This window comes from Mycetomoellerius zeteki, unplaced genomic scaffold (genome assembly GCF_001594055.1).
Source record: "Mycetomoellerius zeteki isolate Tzet28-1 unplaced genomic scaffold, Tzet1.0 scaffold182, whole genome shotgun sequence".
Lineage (NCBI taxonomy): Eukaryota > Metazoa > Arthropoda > Insecta > Hymenoptera > Formicidae > Mycetomoellerius > Mycetomoellerius zeteki.
In genome coordinates, this window is record NW_017256778.1 from 665320 (window position 1) to 685208 (window position 19889).

Here is a 19889-nt window from a genome sequence, read left to right on the forward strand (position 1 = left end):
ACAAGAGAAACAATGATTAACTGTACTTTGTTATTTCAATTTTAAGACACTTTCGCGCATTCGTGCTTATTTTGTAAATGCACAATACGGACAATAGCATAGGCTGTACTAACAAATTTATGTTAAAAGATAGAACAACAATCATTTGACAGATTGATTATAAAGCATTGATATTACACGTCAGCCGCAAAGTCATCAATAATAGGTATCGCTTCCGTCACTGCCGCCATTACCACTCTCGAGATGTCATCGTTTAGCCTATATCTAAATAAGTGAGTCAATTCATCGACCTGTGACTTTCAGCGCGCACCAGCTACGTGCAATAAAAGCAAATCGCATGCACTTGACGGTGTACGTGACAAAGTCTGCTGCGGATGATGCGCCGATTGCATTGCAAATGTCAAACAAGAAAAATGTCGGACTCGACTCAAAGTGGGTCGTGTCGACAAAGAAAGCGAGGCGAGGCGAGGCCTCCCGCACGTTTTTCCGATAGCTTTTATCCGCGCAGTTATGTTGGTTAGTTTCGTTTCTGGCGCGTTATGGAAGCGCGCCATTTGGTATTCAGGCCTCGACGCCCACCCGATATAATATGCCAAACGTTACGCGCCGTCATAAGACGAAAGGCCGAATAATATTCGAGCGATAGATTATACTCACGAATCGATATTCGCCTACGCGAATCAGTGCGTATGATCGCTCTCGATAATCTCAATGATGACGGCGAATACCGCAACTTCTTCTCGCGCAACGGAGGAAAACAATGTTACTCGCGTTCCCGCAAAATACAGGGTGACTATAGACGTTCTGGTTTTCGAGGACGTATCCTCCTTTCCTTTTGGATATCCTCGAATATCTCTAGATGTCGCAAACGTTTCAAATTGCTCCTAAGTTTCGAACTTACAATTAGCCCGTGATCAAAGACTATATAGTGCGCGCGCGGCCGGGCGAGATTGATGTTTCTCACTGAACGGGAATGTATGTTTTAGGCACGTCTTCGACGGAAGAAACGAAATTGAGTTTCATAAGTATAATGGGCTCATCGATGGTAAGTCTTTAATAGGCAGTGTCGAAAGTACCTGCGGCTACTTAAATGTGATGTGTTACACTTAGAATTATACATAGATGACTAGCGATGTGAACGACTGATTGTTCTATGTAATGATAGAGCAGAACACTAGACAGCAACATTATTCTTCGAGTTTGTATTGTATCGACATTGTATTGTTATCTGTTTATTTTACCGTAGAGGCTTCACATGGTCGGCTAAGCATGATGTTTAAAGTTTCGTCTACACGAAGTTTTATTTTTACAAATGACCAAGCGTAACTATGAAACATAATTATTTACAACTGCTCAAGTCTCCGTAAAATAAATATATTTTTGCACACATTAATTAGCCGGATTCAAATTAACAAACAAGCGCAAACATGAATAAATAATTTATTTCAACAAGTGTAAGTCAGTCTATAGCTTTGTATTCACAATGCTATTTGCATTCATTGAAACAAATTGTTCATTCATACTTGTTCACGCTTGTTTGCTTGATCTAAATTTAGCTTTAAGTATACATTAGAGCTTCGTTCCGATAATAATCGGAAATCTGTTTAGATGCTTTTTCATTGCTATAATCATTTTCATTTAAAACTTACATTCATTTCATGGACTTATACAAACAAATATGGACACACGAGAAGTAGAACTTCCTCAATCCTTTCACGAATTTGAGCTTTCTTAGGGAATGAAATTACAATTTTTATTGAATTTGTTATTGTATGTTATTCGAGAAAACAGCATCTGAGACATTCCATTAATATCCTGAATAACTATTCGTATGCGACAGATATAAAATGGCGCCTTCGATCGTAACTTGTTGCGGGTTATGTTTTCCTTCGGCACATAAAATACATATCGCATCTGACATGCTTGTAGTGAGTAAAAGAATTCCATAAATAAAGGTATATCCTTTATACTAACTTACCAACGCGCGCGAAGCTTGGAGTGACACGAATAGATTTCAACATTTATATGTTTTTTTTTGTTTTATTTCGTAAAAATTCCATAAAATCTTAATCTAGTTAATGTTAACATATAAAATAAAGAAATAATATTCTAGTTAGAATCACATAATGTATTTCAAATGTGTTGTATACACACACACACACACACACACACACACAAAATTTCTTTCGGAATTTCAAAGAAACAATTTAAATTGTTCATTATTTCTATATTGAAACCCAGGATAAATTTAGATCAATTATCTCGAATTTTTTTCTCAAAGTTTTTCATTCGCTGACTAATCTGTTGCGGTTCCAGGTTTTTTTTATGAATCTTCGTAAAATATCTACTGAATTTGATATGGAGATGGAAGATCCGTAAAAATGAAACCCATTCAACGAACGAAGCAAAGTCTTCCAGATCAATGCAAGATGAAAAGGACTGGCTTTATCACGGTCTTAAGATAAGTTTAGTAAATTTCAGGATTCACATATATCAGCTCTTGAAATTGAATAAAATTTCTACATATGTGTGTGTATATATATATATATCATATCGAAAGTTTTTCTTAAAACCAACTCGTAAAACCAATTCGTAATCTGGAATCTATCCAGTTTGGAATATCGCCAAACAGCAATTTATTAAAAATCAAGAAAGAAATGGGAAAACTGCATTTCTTCGATAGCATTATTTTATCGTGTATTGCTATATCATAATGTAATGAGATATTATAAAATATGTATAGTTCTATAGTTCTGTCGATTAACCTGAGAAAGTAACTTATCAAGAACAAAATTTTATCGAAAATAAATTAAAAATACGCAAAGAACAAACAAATTTAGCGAATTATGATCGTTAATGATTTCTATGAAATAACAATACCGATTTATTTCAGAAATTCAATTTACTTACAATTATTGATAATTTCATTGGTGTCCAATGTCTTTTGTATTTTCTATTTTGTATTATCACTTCTCTGAAGAAGAAATGCACCTTCCTTTCGCTTTTATCTGTACTATGTGTTTTTGTTGCCAACTTTGAACAACATTCGTTGTGAGTACAAAAGACTCGGAAGTGCTCGCGCGACTTTCCAAAGACTATGAACTTCGTTCTCAAGAACCTTTGTGTCAGGACGCGATAGAAAACCTTTAAATGAAACTTACAATAACTCGAGGGAGAAGCAAGTAAGCGTCTAAGAACGCTAATTTATCGAAATCTACGACGAAGACATGTCGCTGAAATATTTCGAAGAGTATTGATTTCGGAGATTCGAGGAGGAATCGTTCGAATACGAGCACTAAGTCTGCTATATGAAATTCTTCATTCTGTTTTCACGGTATAAGACAGTATATTACAGTATTAGATAGTTCCTAGATATTAGATAGTTCCTAGATATCGAAAACGTAGAAGACTTTGGAAACCATTTGCGGTAAATGGATATAAGATGTGCACTCGCTGCAACCTGCAGCCTCCGTACAGCATTATAAATATTACGTTAACTATCCAACTGTGCAATCTTATTTATTCCATTCTATTTCGTCACATCTTGATAATATCGCAAAAGGAAGTTGTTTAAAATGTACATCTCGAGCATTAATTTCAGGACGTGATCTCTACATACTCTATAGAAATTTCCACTCTCGCGTGTATCATTTAAGAAGCACCTTTCCGTCGTGCGCGCTTTACCTCTACCTCTACGTTGTAATCCGCTGCTTTTATCCTACACTCAAGCATATCTCGTATTTCCATTGCTCTTGCGTTGTCACATTGATACATTCTCTCAAGAAAGATATTAGGCACACAACATCCATCTCGCTTATACGGAGAGTGTGGTAGATAATAATATTGTACTATTATACTACACAATGACGCAAAGAACACATTCGTGATAGCAACTTGAAATAATTTTGTACACGTTTCACTTCTTCATATACATTCAAATGGTATTTTCGGCTACTATCTAACACGCGTAATATATATATTTAACAAGTTTGTAATCGCTGTAGGTATTTGTTGCTCAACTATCACGAATTCCATATTGACGACGCATCATATCTCGTGCGAGATAGAAATCCTTTACTACTCACAGAAGGGCGAGAGAATATACATACTTCTACTAGTTGAGAACCTACGTACTTCCGACTGTATGTCATCGCGTACATACATGGATACTCTATCGATGTCATGTAGAAATACATATGTACGTATCTTAGCTAGGACTTTGAAATTCAGAGCAGTATCTTAGTTGCAGCAAAATTTCCTTTTCACTTTTCTTAGTTTAAAAAAATAATCTTTATCACGCGCTCTGAATTTCCTTTTCGAAAATTTCTTTTTTCGTAGAACCGCTCGATAAAAATGATTTTCCGAATTGTGATTCGCAAATATATATGATGATCACATTGTGCGATGTTCCTCCGTTCGGCCATTTCGTTGCTCTATAGAGCAAGTCTTTTTTTGCCTTACTATCCAATTCTCTTCCTGATCTCTTTTCAGATCCCTCGTCTCCTAGGTAATATTTATCATACGATATTTCCTTCCTGGTGTCTCCTTATCAGGGATTATTTTGTTATTAATAATACCAAGATAGCGTTCTTCATAAACGACTTTCCCATTAACCACAAAGTACATAAAATTATTATTATACTTAAATTATAAGTTTTATGGTTATTCACATTTTCTTCTTTCACTCTAATAATAATTACGAAATTCTTTCTCTCTCATCCTTCTATGAAACACTTAGTGTGTCAAGTATTAATTCAGAAAATTTCACGTATACAATGACGATAGTTCTGTTATTCGTAATCATGTTACACTGTTGCATCGAGGTGAGAGCCCTAAACAAGACATTAATTACAGCAAGATTATCTAATTTCCAATCACGAGTGACTCCAAGTCAATCTTATTATAACGCTCTAGCGAACTACTTCACGGTCGACGATAGTATCGAACATATGTGTTAAAACTAATATGAAAATCCAAGAGCTACATTAAAAAGCATGCATGCAACATGAATACCAAGCTAGAAATTTTAGTTCGCTCAGCGCGAACTTTGATTCCGGATATCCGGTGCATCCCTAATCGTATTAGACATTAAAAATCAATAAAGCCATGTTTGTGTAATAAACGTTTAAACACATCTTATCAACAATTATACCAACAGATATAAACAATTTATTCGCTATAAATCTATAGACTTATTCTATTTCTTCCTCTCTCACTATTTCCTCTGTGGCGCAAACTTTTATAATAAAAATTCATGTTGAGACATAAAAAATTACCATAGTCTCTCGACATAGTCTCTCGATTTCTATCGAACTATCGTTAGGAACAAGGATCTCCCGCGCTTTTTAAGTAGCTGAAGAGGGGCAAAAAGGGAGCATTCTCCTGGACGATGCATCACGGAGCATGCAAAAACACGGTCTAACGAACCGCAAAAAACGATCCCCAAGTCATTCTCAGCTGTCGTTTACGCATGAGGTCAAAGGAGCGTGTCGCACTAATTCGGGGATGACTAAGATCGAAAATAAGACTGCTCGACTGGATGCTCGAGCGCAAAAATTGAGATTTCGCGGGCGAAAGTACTAACGGGGCTGCCGACGTATTGATTCTCGGTCGGTGGAGAGAGGCAGCAGCGCGCCTGTGCCCGGCAGCCGTTCGTTCGTTCACGTAGACCAAGAGCGAGAGCGAGAGCGGGAGCGAGAGGTAACAGGCGGATTCGGGGTGGGAATACTAGTGCGAGAGTGAGACCGGTTCACACAGCCGCACTCGTCGTTCCCCGTGGATCCTGCCACCGAGTCGCTGCTTCCGAGTCCAGTCTTCCCCTAGGCACTCGGCAGGCCAGTACCTGTTTCTCGAAGCCGACACGCGCTCCGTCGTTCTCGCGCGCACACATACACACGCGTACACCCCTTACGTACGTCACTCGCTCTCACGTATAGATACCTATATGCTCCTCTTACGGTTCAACCACTCACCCTTGCGAAACGGCATCGCGTACTCGCATACGGACACGTGTGCCTAAGTGTGCGCACACGTAAAAGTGATACGTGACACACATACACATACACACACACACATCTATTTTTCCTAAAAAACACATACAACTTTGACACATCTTATCAACACACACATACGCATACACACACATATACATGCACACACCCATATATATACACACATGCATATAAATACACGCATGTCGTATCAACAATCGTGCAATCAACGATACGCGCACAGATAAATACCAAGGTGCATGGTAGAAAGCGTGAAAAAAAAGAGCACCGAAAACCGCGTACAGATGCATACGCACATCAGCGTGGCTCACATGTCGTCCGCCCACACTGTGTACGCGCGCACGCGAGACAGCAGCGAGTCGTGCACCCTTAACAACGAACGGTCGTCGTCATCGTTGACCGTCAATCACGCGCGCCGATCCGCGTGGGAGCAGATTGCTCGTACAGCCTAAACGATCCACCGATCCGAAGATTCTTCAATTTCGTCGTAGATACATCTTCGCGAAAAAGATCGATCCAGCGTGCGAATACACGAACGGGGATAACGATTATTGGAACACGCCGGCTCCCGGAGCTCCATTCCGGAGGAGTAAACTCTCGAGACTCCCAAGTCTTCAACAGACGCCAAGGCGTCTTCGAGAGACGAACCCCATAGCGTCGAAACAGCGCGTCAACGATCGTTTCAACGAAAAGACGAAACCAGAGCCTAATAAAGAAAGATTACGAGAGGACGCGAGGATCAGCAACAATCCACTTTGCCGTCAACGGGTCATGTACCTCGTCGAGAGGATGACGACGAACTTGCAAGAGCAAGCTTGGCTCGACACGACGACCTCACTTGCCTGGAGACAAGTTCTGGACCTGTAGTAGCAGCCTAAACAACCAGTGATCTTCCTACAGATATATAGATATATATTATATATATAAAATAAATACATACATATTGCACATACTTGACCGTCGCACGCGCGTCTATTTTTGTTGTCACCGTCACGCGCCGCGCAAAAGAAAGCGGCTTAAGGAACGGCGGAATATCGAAGAGTTCCAAAGTATCACTTGTTAACGAACACGAGATCACCTGCACTAATGCAAACAAAAGAGAGAAAAATAATATTTCTATACATATAAGAGAAGAGCATACATATCTTAACGACGTTGACGATTTATAGTATATTTTGATCATACGAAAAGTCGGAACGAAAAGTCGATGGCTAAGGAGAAGAGCAAAAAGGAGGCGAAGATATAACCGACAAAACAATCGTGACAAGCATAACAATAAACGACCTTAAGAATATAATATAGTATAATTAAAGATAAATTAAAAAGACTATTATAGTGCGCTAAGACTAGAGAAGGGAGTTCCGGTGGTTCCGTATCGTTAAAATTTTGTATGCCGGCGGTGTATTATCGACGAGGCAGCATGTACGAGGGTGGCATGGCTGGTGAACGACAGGTATGTTCAATTGCAATATAATGACCTACTGACATACCGAAATTATCAAAAGTTTCAACATATCAACCCCATCAAAAAAAAAAAGAAATTTTTACTTGTAGATGTTTAATTATTATTTGGATTACAGGCATATCACATTTTATTAAACGTAACGAATGTTGCATATAATAAATACGTGTTCTTTATGGATACATCAATTCTTCTTATTCCACATTTCATACATTATACTTGACATTTAAAGTCCATTTTATTCCCAGCTTAAGTAACATATACAAGTGTATGAAAGCGTAAATTTATTATACATAATGTATATACCGACTTCTAAAACAAACTACTATCACATTTTTCCATTAAAATCCATCTAAATTATTATCTAAAATTCATTTCAACGTATAAACCTCTTTAAATTCTTTACATTTGTAAGAATGAAAAATATATGAGAGGCTCTTTAATTTTAAAATAAATTAACATAATCTAATGAATATGACATAACTCTAGAATGAATTTGGCTAAAAAATTTAGATATTTCTTCAAAATAGAGGAAACTCGGGAAGGCTTTAGGAAAATGCCAAGTCTTCTTAGAATTCAAGGAAAATATCACAAGGCTTCGTCAAGAGGGTTACTTTTTAGCGTGTCGGTATAACTTAAAGCTGATTTGGAACTCTTTGTTCCGCTGTGGAAATATAAAAAGAAGAAAATAGTGTTAGAAAAGAGCCTTGAACTAAAGAAAATATAGAAGTGTGTGATTTACGTTTGTATGCATTTCTTAATTTATTTAAAACATGCAAATTTATTGTTCTTAAGATTGTAAAATACTTAATTACTTTTGAAAACAATTCGTAAAATATTTAGGATGTCGATAGACAATTGTATAATTGAAATAATTAAAGCATGATTGATAGCATATAAGATATTTATCGTTATTACGTTTAATTACATTGAATCTTAAAAATGAACAAAAAATGTATTTAAATCATTCTGAATTAAGTTAAAAAAATTTATACATGTGTTAATACACGTATATATTTTCATGCGCATTTATATACATCCTTGTGAGATATCACTCTGAAAAAGATGATTTGCCTGCAAAGGTTGAACTTATATTTAAACAATTTTTTGTTTTTCTATAGAAGAAAATTTCACAAAAATAATATGTTAACGAGATAATGAATAATTATATTTCCTTTAGCAATGATAATGCAATGTGCAGGGAAACATACAAATTTTATAAACGAATAAATTGTATTCTAGATTTTCATTTGTTCAGTGAATCTATAAATATCACGAAATAAATTTCCATTATGAAATAATTCAGAAACGTTTTAGTTTGTCTTTATACCAGTAATAAAAATTCTAAATTGATGTAAAAAATATTTTTTTAAATCTCATTTCTGAAAATTTACGTGTTCAAAACTCACTTTTTATTTTTTTATTTAAAAAATTTTCCATTAAAAGTGTTACTCGAACATGACCTCTATTCTCTCTAAGCACGAATTATCGTGAATGATTTGATAAATATTACTTAAGGTAGAGGACCTTTATGAACGTGGGATAAAGGTCATTAATCAGTGTCAAATTAACCGTGATTGCTTTAAAAGTCATTCTGGTAAAAACCCACAAGAATATAGCAAGCTAAACTTTAACACAAAATCATATGGCTAGAAGATAGAGCCCATATGTGAAATTTCCACCATAAATCCTGATAGACTTCTCCATATGGAAAGAGTAAATTCTTGTATCTCAAAGTGCTCGCGGTGAGATGGATATTCGCGTTATAATCGATTTTCCTCGAGGCTACCGATATTTACAGCAAGCGCATTTATCTCCTACATAAAATATACTCGTTGTATGTGTTTAATCGAAGAAGAAAGAGTTCGTGCGATTAAAATTGTACCTACTTCGGTAACAAGTGTAATTGAGCTTTGCGAAATCTAAATTGAAATGGGTGGGCGGAAGTCAGACGAGCGCAAGAAACGTCCAAAGAAAATTAGATGCCAAATTGATGCGAAATAACATTCTCGTAAATTCCTGAAAACCATTCCCAATTCTCGTATCTATTTACACATGCAACAATTTGCGATAATAATTTCGAGCTTTTTCGTGGATTTTTTGTGGTTTGTGCAATCTATCGCAATTATAAGTTTTCTATAAAAAGTTACATTCCTTGTTCAAAAAAAGCTTTATCGGCGTAATAAATTTCTAAATATTTGTTTAGGAACATCTCCTCTCGACAATCAGTTATTTTGTTCAAGCAGTATTATTTTAAACAATAATCCTTTCAAATAGAACCACTTTTGCTTCCTATTTCGTTGTATACATATAATACGAAACGCTATCAAACTCTTGAACTCTTTCAGTTAGGAAGGATTCCCGGAGGAAATTACTCTTCCAGCATGATTCAGTTATATAGTATAAACGGGGAACCTATAACAAAATTTTTCAGCTCAATTTGTAGGCAAAATCAAGAAATACCTATTAAAGCAACGAGCTTGAAACAAAGTTTCAACAAAATCAGATGTCAGCAAACTCTTCTGACTTTATAAATTATTTGTACGTATTTCCAAAAAATTACAACAATATTATATATTAAAAGGGCTAATGTTACGGTCAAAATGTAATTAATGAAGTGACATGTTATACAGTTATAACAAAGGACAAACGTGTATCGTCTTTTCAACAATTTAATATATTTAATACATTTAATACATTTTATTAACAAAAGTTATACCTATCTTTTTATAACAAATCATTGTAATAAAGATATAATAATGTATTAAAATTTATAAAATGATTTTTATATTTTATATAAATTAATTTAAATAATCAGTTACACTTTCCGTTATCGTCCGTTATTATTCGTGCTTGAAAATACGCGTTGCGTTACTGATGGAATGTTAATAAAGTTGTGAAGCATTGGAAATAAAACCGTACGACTTATCCGGAAAGCTCATCTATGCGTGCTTTATAATTTAAAGTCACGCAAGTCTATTAACACTTGTGTCAAGCTCACACTTTGCACGTGTCAGTCTAATCTTTTCATGATGATCACGATTACAAGTTCGTATTCATGAGATTCAGCGATTTATATACGAATTTAGCGTGTTTTTAACTTTAATGTTTAAATTTTAACATTATATGAAACTTACGTAATAATACGTAATTAACTATACATTCCATTTCTCTCCTAATGGAAATCCGGTTTGCGTTACACTTGCGTAGTCCATCGGAAACAAGTGACGAAAGAAGATTTATGCACCATTCGTACGGCAGTAAAACGGCGGACGAGAAGTTCGTTCTTTTATCATAACAAAACTCGCGGTCTTGAGTAATTTTCAACGATTAAAAGCATGTCATTTACAAAACGAGTTTCTGCCACTTGCCACAAACCGTTACACTTTGTTTAATTTAATGTGCTCATTTCAGTACCTGGAGATCGTCTGTATCAAGCGATGTACTGACATCTTCAATAAACGCAACAAAGTAATTCAAATTAATTACAAAATTAATAACAAAATTTCGAAAAAGATTATTTTCAAGCAAAGATATTTAATAAATGTAATTACCAGGATACTCATCATGTAAGTTTTTTCCTTAGGAAATGTGAAAAATGAAAATTTTGTATAATTAAAGTTAATGGAACCAAAAACAAAGATTTAATAACTTAAAACAATTACAATAAAAATTGTAATTATCCAGTTTTTACTAGTTTGTAAAAGATAAGATGAATTTAGAAAAACCGATACGAGTTTGCTTATTTCTGGAGCGAACATCATATAATGAATATACCATAAAAATACTGTTTAATCGAATAGCCTTCAATAACGATTTCAAGGAAGCAAGGGAATCTCGTGGCATATCTATGGAATCGCTTGGAATCCAATCACGAATAAACGGATTACCGTAACCTAGGGCCTGTTCTATCTTTATTTATACAACAACGTCATTAATCGAGACGGGCTGTATGAAGAGTATTCATAAAATTAATGTATTCAGTTATGAAAGAAAATCATACAGACCCTGGTGGAAAAATTTCGCTGAAATTATTCTACGTTTTGGAACACTTTTCAGCAAAATTTCAGCATTCCAGAAAAATTTCAAATTAATTTTAGCGATTTTTAGCTGAAAAATTCATTTTCAGCAGAATTTCAAAGAAATTTCAATGATTTTTCAGTATATTATAAAAATCAAAAAATTCACTTTCAGTGAAATTTCAGCAAATTTTCAACAATTTCGCTGAAATATTCCAAAACGTGGAATAATTACAGCAAAATATTTTCACCAGGGGAAGTAGGCCTTTTGAGAATGTATTTATACATTCTTAAAATATAACTTTATTTAAGATATAAAGTATCCTTCGATTTCGAAGATTGAAAAAAGATGAAAAACAGAATATTAATTTTTATAACAATGTTAGAGATAATAAATCATCAACTGTCAATTTTCAAATAATTAAAAATTGACGTATATTTATTGAACGTATATCGTTCAAAAAAGTAGTAAAAAAGCTATTCACATATATCACATTTGAAAATATGTACGAAGCGAAGTATAACTCGGTGCAGTGCTCACTTGTATGGTCGATTTAATGCGTCACGTTATGACACGTGTAAATTTTCTGTAGAGAAACTCACCGAGTTCGCTCAACGCGCATGGAGATAATATAAACTGCGTGTCAATGCAGCTAATACTTTCGTCATGATTAGCTATAGATATAAGTATTACTACAAAAAGCGCGCGTTTCATTAACATAAGTAAATGCTTCTACGTAAAATCATAAAAGGTTGCAATTATCGAAAGAGATCCGTACGATAATTAATAAGGTATTAGTATGACAAATATTAATAATAATTATTCACGTCAAATTCCTAAGCTTCTTATAGAAGAGACAAGCGAGAATATAAAAACTCTTTAAATATAATTAATATAACAAACGTAATTAATCAAAAAATACACTGAATTAGGTATATATCTTAGAATTTGATCATATTAACTCTGCAACAATCTATATTAAATTTTATGGAGATATATTTCAATAGTTGATTTTTTAAATTTCCGCGTAGCTGATACGTGTTAACAGATTGATCTTCATTTCACGATTCAACCGTGATAACCTCGATACGTACGTTGCGGTATTACTTTTGAAATGGAAATGGACTATAGTACAATGGCCGTTGGACAACTGTAACTAAATTCTCCAAATTAGCGCGGCCCTTTGTTCATAACTCGTTCGTAGCGGTCGATGTAACGCACATACTTGGCGAATCAATTAGCGGACCGTTCTAGCTCGCATCGTGAAACAAATTAGTCAGATAACTTGTTTTCATCAGTTTCGTAATCTTTGTTCGATGATACCAAAATTTCTATACCTCAAGAAAGCCGTCAGGTAATCCCGTGTATAACTTAGAGAGGATATTTATTTCTTTTTCTTCAATCTTTTCACTCTGCACGAATCAAAGCAGAGTTTTCATTTATACTCTTCAATGCCCCGGATTTCTCCATTCTATCGACGTAATCTCCCTCTTCTGTCATGATGGGAAATTGGATCGAACTTATCGTGGCTGGTTGAGAAACGTCACATGCCTTTCGCTGTCATTTCGTTTGGTGCTTATTCGGCAGTGAATCGAGATTCGTGGAAAAAGAAAATACGTCCTACATATGTTGTCGACTGTTATAGCGATATTATCACTAGTAATGCCGCGATAGGTTCTGTTCGCGCTGCTCGAAATCTCCAAAAATTTTTGTATTTAAAGCGAGATAAATATATACATATTAAAGTATTAATAGGAGAAAAAACGAAAATGCTGAGTACAAAAAGTGCAAGCAACGTGAAACAGACCTATTGTTTCTGAAATTCCTAATAAAGTATGTTTGTGCAATGACTTGGAAAAGAAAAATTGACACGTTTTCCTTTGAAAAATCTGTAACAGATTGCGCGACGTCAACGCAATTACATCCCCATTTACCGTCAATTTCGATAGATTGAGCAGTTTAGGAAATATCGTTTTTAAAGAATTTGTTTAAAATCAGCGCATTTATAAATAAACATGCGCCAACTTATACAAGACAAAAAATATGATCCCATAACAATATCAGATTACACAAAAAGGAAACTAATGGAAAAAAGAATCCAATCTGCCCTAGAAATAAAAAACAAAAATCGTACCATACAGGACGATGTGAACCAGGAAGGAAATAACGAAATGAAAAAATTCAAAGAAAAACGACTATAGACGAAGTGAAAGCTCATACATCTTTTATAAAAGTACGGAGATACTTAGTAACTACGTCTCGCAACTACATAATCACATATATGCTTCTCTTTTCTAAGGAGAAAAGAAAAAGAAAAATAGTCGAAAGTATAAAGAAAAGTGTAAAAAAATAATTAATCGGAACCAGATAACAAAACTTCAATTCGAGCACCCACATAACGAGAGAGTTAAATCCCTTAATTAACACATTTGCTGACCTTCTTCTTTTCAGGAGTCTTCGCAAAGAAAAAGTAAAGAGAATTCATAAAACTATACTTAAGATCAGTCAAATCTACTCGTCGAATCTCATTCGCGATTTTCGCTCTTTGAGCACCTTAATTAAATTTATCCGTGAGGAGCTTTTTCTCTTTCTCTTCTATAATATAGCGCATTCGTTAAAGCAAGAAACTCGCAAATACTTAATTAATCGCTCCGGCGCTTTTTTGTTGTATAATAATGAATTAATTTCAAATTAACAGATTTTCTATAAAAAAATAAAAAATAAAGTATTAAGTTTTAAATATGATTTGACCGCGAAAAATTTCGTTCGGCAATGTTTCCGAATTAATTATTTAAAACATTTTTTTAAGACTTATATAGAGATGCGCATCCCTGCTAAAAGAAATGATAGGCTGCCATTTGCTCAAGTGACAGCAAGTGGCGACCCATTTGCCGTTGTAGCGACGTTATCGTGTGTTCGTACTCAAAAAGTTTCAATATCCATTTTATAAATGAAAAATATAGCAAAGTGAAGAAATCGATCACAAACGAAAATTCATCCATTCAATATATTCATTTCAATAATGCCAAACAGACAATGCATCAAGTAGAATTACAAATAAATCGAGGCGTTCTCCAAACATATGAACTATTAATATGTCTGCAATAACATTGGAGTAACTCCAGTATATACGCCGCATCTAACAAAAACTTAATTATAACTTAATTAAATATTATTTATTATTTTTAAGGTAAACGAACTATATCAGTAAAAACTTTGTACCGTCTACTGCTATGAAAAAAATATTAAAAATCCGAAATATATATATACTTATTCTTCGTATTAATCTTCTAAAGACCGGTATGTTTTTGATTGACTTTTATTTTAAGGGCTAGAACTTTTTTGTCAATGTCATGGGGTTGAGTGGCGAAAAAGGTAGCGCCACTGTCGAGTCCTAAAGAGGTCCTCCGGTCCTCCACACAAAGATTAAAAAAAGAATTTTTTGAAACCCTTGTATTTTTGCCGTATATCCCATAGGAGTGGGATATGCGGCTACTCATAGGAGAAGGGGGTATGTACGGTTCATGAAAAATTTACAAATAATGCTTATAAATAAGATGTAAAATGACACAATAACTTATAATATGTTTACAAAGTTTTATTAAGGAATAAGAATGATAAATATGTATATGAAGTAAAAGATAATAATTACAATTTTCCTACATGTATTACAAGTGTTATTACATGAGATACATATTTCATGTAATGCGTTTATTGCATTTAGTGCACTGAACCCAATCTGCGCACTTTGTATGCTTTGAGGATAAATCTCGCTCGCTAAAAATGCCGTATATCCCAAACAGGTGGGATATACAAGAGAGACAACAAACTAAATAAAAAATATAAGAGCAAAGCACTTATATTTTGCTATACAACATGCTTTACTATTTCTCTACACTTATGTATCACGAAATAACTACTAAGTCTTTTACGCGCCCTACAATAATCATTTTATGTAGATTATAATTTATAATGGCGCTACTTATTACAGTGACAAATCGATTCAATTCACAATAATTTCATTAATGTTAGCAGTAAAAAACTAAAATCATAACACAAATATAACAACTATAATTATAGTCATTTTAGGTTGCCAATTATATACATTTATTGCTGGAACTATATATACATGTATAGTTACTGTTATTATTATTATAGCAGTAATAATCATAATTATAGTAATATATAATTATAGTTACAAATACCAAACATTTTTCTCTCTGTGTACTTATCTGACATTTCTATAGTAGGTATATTGACAAATAAAATTTATAATAAAATAGACATATTTTTAGACTAAAAAAATTCAGAATTATGTAATTGGTAATTCTATCCCCCTTTGTCGACGTTGATATGATCTTGCATTGTTGCGTTTAACAGTCATTTAGATTAAAAATGTGCATTGCCAAGCACAACATGCCAGTCGTTTATGAATAATTACACAGCTCTGGTTATATGTACGTCATGCATACTGCAGTATTAATGAATACGTGGGAATTGTTTAGTATTATTTATCGGATTATCATGTACGAATAAAATTTCTACATCGAAACAGGATATCGATATTTGATATATGTACACACAATACTATAGAAACATTTAAAAGAGTACAAAATATAATAAGAAAAAGTAACATAGATTATGGAATTATTTTTCGTAACTAGCAATAGCAGTAAAATATTTTTTTTGGTTAAAATATAGGTATCATTTCTTTGTAGTATATTATGACTAATAATGATGTTATTCCTCATCGAATTTTCCGTGAATAGAATGGCACGCGATTATGCGTTAATAACTCTCGATTATGTACGAGACCACGGGGTAAGTTATTTTCACATGTCATAATGTCACGTATGGTCGTCGCGTATTAGAACGATAAATTCACAAGCCGCTTCCGTTGCGGAACATAAGTTACAGGTCCGAGCTTTCGCTACAGTAGTGTCACGGAGGATGATACGTCAGGAAACCGCTTCGCTACCGCGATGCGACATCGGAATTGATTGATGATATCTCGCGAGCTAAATATTCACTGGTGATATCGAAAATTCCGCGAATAGCCACACGTAAGCTGGGAGATGAATTTCACACGTGAAAGCGATTAACGGTATCGTCGATAGCACTCGGATCGATATCGCCAACAATCGCGCCAGAGACTAAGAATTTCGTTCTTATTATTGTTACCAATGCGGCGAGCGAGAAATAAAAAAAGATATTGTCAGTTGCGAAAATAATTTATATAATTTTAATGAAAAATGAAATACCGTGTCGACAAATACATAAATTCATAAATTTTCGGAAAATTTCATGCAAGATGACCGATTTTCCTACGAAAGAGAGGATAGTTATTTCAATTATTCGTCGGTTACTCATGCGTCGCTCGAGAAAACCCGTTGGAATTTCATCATGAAAAATGGAGTTCCGGTCGGCGGAAATTATGCAAAGTTATATTGAACTTTGCACGAGACACTTGCGAACGGCAGCCATCGTAACTAACGATAAAGTTCCTGCTAACGACAAACGTCATTAAAATATAAAAGTAAGATATTCTGTAAGTGTATATTTTCTGTATGCAATTCTGTAGTATTATATTTATAAGAACGATACTCTCTCTGACGTTTCGATGAATTATATAATATTAGGCTTGTTTTTTTAGCTAAACTTGAAACTTAAAAAAACACTTATTACTAACTTTTCGTATAGACGGGTTCTTTAAATCACTATGCAATTTATGGATGCCACCACATTTGCTTTTTCATTTGTATCAGTAATTAATTATCAGTGCCTCTTATAATTGCAAAAGAAAATTAGGTTAGCTAGAGCCAAATCTGGCCGAATCAATATTATTATAATCGATATTATTACAGCATTACGACGTCATAACATTACGATAATAAAACGTCAAAATAGTTTTATCCCGCATAAAACCATTCACGCTCCCGCGCGTGCATGCAATATACAATTACATGCAACGAAGTGCTGTGTCGTCACAGACATCTCTCATTTACATAAGACGATCGAATCGGGATGAATGGAGTCGTTTACATGCGTATGGCTCTGTATGTATGTGTGTGTATGCACGTCTGCACAGTGCACGCATTCATCTCTCAAAACAATGGTCCGTGAGTTCGTCCCTTTGCTCCACGTCACAGCCCGTATTCCTTTTCCCTCCTTCGACTGAGGCAGACATCTCTGAAAGGAACGACGCACAAATGCATCGTCTAATTGTGTGGAAAATGCAGTGTAGATTCGCGAATGCTTGGGGCACGTTACGTATAATAGTTTTACGAAGCTACCATAGACTCTCCGTCGTAATTCCACGCGCAACGCAAGCAGCGTTGCCGCGGTCGCTAGTCATATAGGTACAACTGAAACAAATGCGGAATATGCGTTACCGGTATGCAGACGAACGGGCTGGTTATTTTGAAATCGCCCTGGATTAGACAAGACGATGACGTTAATTAAAACAAGGGAATCAGTAGCTGTACTAGTCTGCAGATGCAACTGTCTACGAACAACTTGACCGTTTTTGCATTCTATGCGGGATCTATCTCTTAGTTAGAAAGATAATATACGAATAAGTACTCTGAAAGATGATGGTATATGTTGACGCATAATAATTATCCACTACTCGGTTTTATTTTATTATATTCTTTCTTGACCCGTTTAAATATTTTAGTGAATATATATATATATATATATATATGAATGTTAATTTCTTATAATACTTGTCGCGATCATGTAAGATAAACGACATACGGGACGGCTCATCTGTCTCTATGGCGATTTCGCATAAATATTACGCGCATTTTATATCACAATACAAACACATTTCGTAATGATAAAGGTGAACGCACATAGAAGTAGAAGTAAGTAGTAAGCAGCAAGACGTAAGACCGCCATCTTTCATATGTATAGATATACTATATGTTAATTATCTACTTCATACGTCTTACTGCTTACTGTTTACTGCTTGCTGCTTACTTCTACTTTTATGTGCGTTCATCCTAACAATTCAAATTATTATGCGGACTTTGATATTTATTATTACGGAGTATAGGTATAGTATTCTATTTTTTACAAAAGATCGCCACGCTACCATTCGTGTACCTAGACTCGACCTAATAGATAGCGATGTAAGCCACTGCATTGCATTATTTATAATTAGAATGCGATCGTGACAAGTACTAAAAGATGATTATTAACCTTCCGCCAGGATCTCGCGAGACCCGCGAGTTAGAGTTGTTTACTCTTTTCAATCTTTTCAACTGTGTGAAGAAAATGAATAAATGGATATTTGTTTCTATGATAAATATGTGTTTTGATTTCTCTTTCTACATGTTTTATACATATTATAATAAAAAAATGCTTTTCAAACGCTTTAAAACAATTTCATTCTTGGGTCACTTTTGACCCTGCGTCCGCCGTGCGTGCGAGTATCACGACGTCCGCTGTCCGAGGGTTAAATATTTCGAAGTGATAATAATTCTGCTAACGCGCGATCTACGATGTTTATATCTTGACTTGATAGATATAACTCTGTCATTACATTTAAGCCAAACTAGCAAGAATAAATAATCACGATTAAACATTTGCATCTGTACAAAGATAGACTTTTTCTTTAAGGTGTTGATAAAAAATGAAAAATATTTATCAATACAAATTTCGATTATTACTATTTGCGACGTTATCTAAGTGTGTTTGTTGATGTTCTTTGCTTGAGCTAAATCCTGCTTGTCGAAATGCAATCGCAATAAGTGCTAAGAGAAACTAAAATCTAGAGGTGTGTGAATTAGTTCAAATCGAATCGAATCGAATCACAGTGGATTCGATTCGATCCGTTTTCAAATCTGAGAGATTCGAAACCAAATAATTCGAAATTTCGAATCACTCGTCTATTTTATATGCTTCATTTATGCGTCTCTCTCTCTCTCTCTCTCTCTCTCTCTCTCTCTCTCTCCTCTATATCTCCTGCGACCAATCTTGTATCAGCGCTTATCAATCTTTATGCAAGCGCGTGCGCTTATTGGCTTACATTGCGAAGAAAATGCCATTCATTTTTTAAAATACTATTCATTTTGTTTAAGCTAATGAAACTGAAATAAAAGTACAAATGTAGCACAACAATTAGCTGTCAGTATGTGAAAATCTGATTCGAATTCGATTCGTTTTCGAATCAAAAGAATTCGATTCGGCGTAAAGATTTCAGATTCGATTCGATCTTACAAATATTTAATTCGCATACCTCTACTAAAATCCACATACTTAGGGGAGAGTTGCCGAATGCGTCCACTTAACCAATTTTTTATTATATTTTCCATTTGGCATTGTTTTGTATGCAAATGAACATTAGAAATTGTAGCTTGAGATTTTGGACGCTTATTATTACATGTTTAATT

General features: G+C 34.6%; 1 protein-coding gene across 5 annotated transcripts in view; it reads left to right on the forward strand.

Annotated features, from left to right (window-relative positions):
* The window catches only part of alpha-Catr (alpha-catenin related), a 51668-nt gene that overhangs the window by 9087 nt on the left and 22692 nt on the right, over positions 1-19889 (forward strand). Inside the window, exon 1 of one of the 5 annotated variants that reach the window (XR_001936585.1) lies at positions 974-1045. The exons of 3 other annotated variants lie outside the window; for them this stretch is intronic. The gene's annotated coding sequence lies outside the window, so the exon portion shown is untranslated. Of the gene's footprint in view, positions 1-973; positions 1046-6976; positions 7465-19889 lie in introns of those variants that run through there. One more of the 5 variants, XR_001936586.1, reaches the window with a different exon arrangement.